Source organism: Olea europaea, chromosome 11, assembly GCF_002742605.1.
Source record: "Olea europaea var. sylvestris chromosome 11, O_europaea_v1, whole genome shotgun sequence".
In the NCBI taxonomy this organism is placed as follows: Eukaryota; Viridiplantae; Streptophyta; class Magnoliopsida; order Lamiales; family Oleaceae; genus Olea; species Olea europaea.
This window is the reverse complement of record NC_036247.1, coordinates 19,306,441-19,310,513: the sequence shown is the minus strand read 5'-3', so window position 1 is coordinate 19,310,513 and position 4,073 is coordinate 19,306,441.

Sequence of the window (4,073 nt, the reverse complement as noted above, 5' to 3'; positions counted from 1 at the left end):
CAGTGTTAATACCACCAAGATCAAATAACATTAGTGTTTATAGAGCTACCTCTATATGGTGTCTTATTAGCTAGATATTCGGGCCTCAATGTGTATTTCACATCCCAAATGAGCTATAACTTTTGAACAAAGTCGTTAAGTATCTCTACCTCAAATATGTATGTTATACACTCAGGTCAGTAACGATCTGAAGTCTAGTTCAATGGCGTCTGTTGATCGATCATGTCGATCTAGCAAGACTTTATAATCATTGTGGCTTTTTAGATATACATGTTATCTTCGACTCATTTTATTATGTCATGTCAAATCATTAAATACAAATTGTACAACCTTGCAACATCAAAGCTAACATCTAATTGAAAACTCAACATATCATCCAAGTTAACTGCAATCACACCATATAAGAGTATTTTCAGGTGACTCTCTATTTTTAAATAGCATTTGGAGAGCATCTATAAATTTAGAAAGTTAAAATTTTGGAATACTCCAACAAGTTCTTCATATTTAACACTTAATTTTATTACTTCCAAAAATTATTCATTATTTTTCTGTATATTTTATTTTAACTAGCTTTTTTAAAGATTATTTTATTATTTTTCTACATTTAAAATTGAAACACTTTGAATGTATTTAATTATAGAGAATCAAACATATTCTCTAAATTAAAATGTTAATTTAAAGAGTTTCTCATAGCATTATTTTAAATATTGACTTTTAAAAATAGAAAGCATCTTATATTTAAAGAGTTTTTTCGAAATGTTCTAAAAGTTTCGTGATATTCCATGAGGGTTCGGCTACACGTACACGGGATTGTACGCTCCGGTGTACATACCCCTCACATGGGGCGTGCGGCTGACCTCCCTATGTGAGAGGCGTTTACACTAGGGTGGACACTCCATGTACAAATGACTTTTTCCTATTCCATGATTCTACGAACATTCGCTGGTGTCCTATAATCAGCTTCTGCAGTGACTCTGCGCACTATTCCTTCAAGTCAATATTTACTGCCGTAGTTTTCGGGACCAAACAGACAGCAAGAACATAGTTTACCACGTTTTTATTCTTCTTTCAAATAGCAAACAGACCATGGACAGGACATGTATGGGTATAAACAAACATGAAACACGCGTTGTCATTTTTACCCACAGATTCAAGAGGATTAGACCATAATTTTTTATTAAACAAATCAATTATTGAGATTAATAGATTATTAGACCATAATTTATTATGAAATATCCATATTTAGATTGACAAATCATTTTCAGTTTACACGTGAAGCTAAAAGCACCACAACTCCAATTTGGAAACAGAAAATGAAAATTTGTACTATTGGTCTCCACCCTCCGCGTTGTCATTTTTACCCACAGATTCAAGAGGATTAGACCATAATTTTTTATTAAACAAATCAATTATTGAGATTAATAGATTGCTTAGACCATAATTTATTATGAAATATCCATATTTAGATTGACAAATCATTTTCAGTTTACACGTGAAGCTAAAAGCACCGCAACTCCAATTTGGAAACAGAAAATGAAAAATTGTACTATTGGTCTCCACCCTGTTCCTTTGTAGTAAGTCTTCCTCAACTTTAAGGAGCGAATCACGTAGTAACTTTTATATTGGGATGTTTCTCATCGTCGCATTTTTAAGAGAATTGTCGTGATTTACTTTTCCTTCACTTGTTGATATGCTTCAACTTAATGGGATATCACCTAACATGAGGTTGCTATTGAATGCACAAATCTAGGTATCAATTCTTATGGATTCACGTGTAAAATTATTTTATTAAGAAAAGTATGCGATTAAAATAAACTTGGCAAAATGAGTTTTAAGAATTTGGGACCAAAAAGGGGCTGTTTTTGCATGACCGCAGAAGACGAGGATTCAATTCTTTCATTCCAAATTCAATTTGAAAGCAAAATAGAACTTCATAAAGATGAATATTTGAGGACTAAGTGACAATTTAATAGAATTTTAAAAAATTTCATCATCGAGGACTGATTGGTAACAGCAATAAAATATTAAAAATTTAAAGCATGTTTGGAAAGTGTTTATAAATCCAACAATGTAAGTTTTTTATATATAATTTAAGTGGTTAATTGTAGCAAAAGTTCCAAACATTTGAAACACTAATAGATTTTTCTCAAATCTTTGATTTGTTGCAACCATCATACCTAACTTGTCTAAATGCTGCAAGTGAGACCCTTTTGGATGATTTCCATTCAGTTGACACAAAAATAAAAGTGTGACCATTTATTACCAATTAAATGAGGGTAAAATGGTAACTTTATAATATTAACATATAAAATAATTTAAATAATTAAAAAAATTTTAAAAAAAAGGGTAAAAGGAAAAATTTAGTAGGTGTTTTGTAGGGAATTAAAATTAAATTTTTTAGTAGAATGTGATAGAAATTTTTGAAATGTGTGATTGAAAAGTTGTGGAATTCATAAAAGATATAATTAATATTAATTGTTTCACTTGGATTTAGTTTAAAATTAGATTTTAATCCAAATCAAACGGAATCTTAAACTTTCTTCCCTTGCTTCTCCAACCCCACTCCTCGCTCATGTCCTCAGCCTCCACAACAAACCAGGAAAACCATCTCTGTCTTTGTCAACGGCCAAGGGCTGGACATGGTAGCTAAAATCTGATAGAATTCATATACATTTACAAGTGGGTTTACTAACGATTAATTTAGTTGTACAAATCAAGTTGACAAAACAAGTATTGACAGAATCTTGGCCTTTGATTTCAAATAATTTCAAAAAAAGAAAAATGTTCTCGAAATGATTGGTATAAATGTTGTTTTGTAAACCAACTTTATCAACTAATTTTGTACAAGTAGCATAACTCGTTTACTAAATGGCAATGGGCAAAGCAACTACCTTCGTAAAAATTACAAAGTGGAAGGCTCTAGGAACTTCAGCTTCCCATGAAAGAGCTTTACCCAGATTACCTTCAATGGAAACGCAAACGGAGCTTTGGCGGTGGCCCGCGGGCAGCAGCTATTTTTCTTGGGTTTTGGGCGTGGGATGGGGTAGGTGGTGGGCCTTTTCTAGTTTGATTTTGGGAGAAGACAAACATTATTTTTCATTTCCATTTTTTTTAATTATTTGAATTATTTTTATATGATAATATTGTAAAGTTACTATTTTACCCTCATTTAATTGATAAAAAATTGTTGGACTTTAATTTTTTGGGTCAACTGACGGCATCTTGGATAGAAACCATCTAAAAGGGCATCACCTACAACTTTTGTGAAAATTATAGATGACGGCTGCAACAAATAAAAGATTTAGATAAAAGCTTCTAGTATTTCAAAGGTCTTAGGCTTTTGCGACAATTTGACCTAATTTAAATTATATATATATATCAAAATAAGTGGTAAATAAATTGGTAATACTTTTGATTTCATCGTAATCTATGGATAAAAAGTTATTTGAATGTTTATTATACACAGTACATAAACATAAGCCAAATATAGGCTAATTTGTCCATTTTTAACGGCTTGTTGAATTTCCATTATTTATTTTATGGTTTGCTATCTGATCATTTTCAACCATACATTCGCATAATAAAATATTCTATACATTCTCCAAAAATCTTTTCATACTTTTTAACCACACATTCTCTTAAAAATATTATTCAAAACTCATTTTCTCTCCAATTAAAGGGAACCAAACAACCACTAAAAGTTAGACTTGTTATTAAGACGCGGTTGTTACTCCATATTGATTTTTAGGAATCGGATTAAGGAATATTACTAAGGTGGAATAAGGGTTATTGCTCTAGAACGATCAGAAGACCTCGTAAATAATGAAAAATAAAAATTTTTGTGACAATATTTTTACTTATATATATATATTTTTTAGTTATTAATTTTTTACTTCGAAATTCTTAAAATTTGAAAATAATTGACAAGCATATGTTTGCAATACCCTTCTTCAATGGTTAGAGAAGGACTAGATCAATTTCTAATTTTCTTTTCACATATGCATACGGTGAGAACTCACAAGTATTTTTTTGTTTACGAGGCGCTAGACCTCATTCTCTTTGATGCATTGATC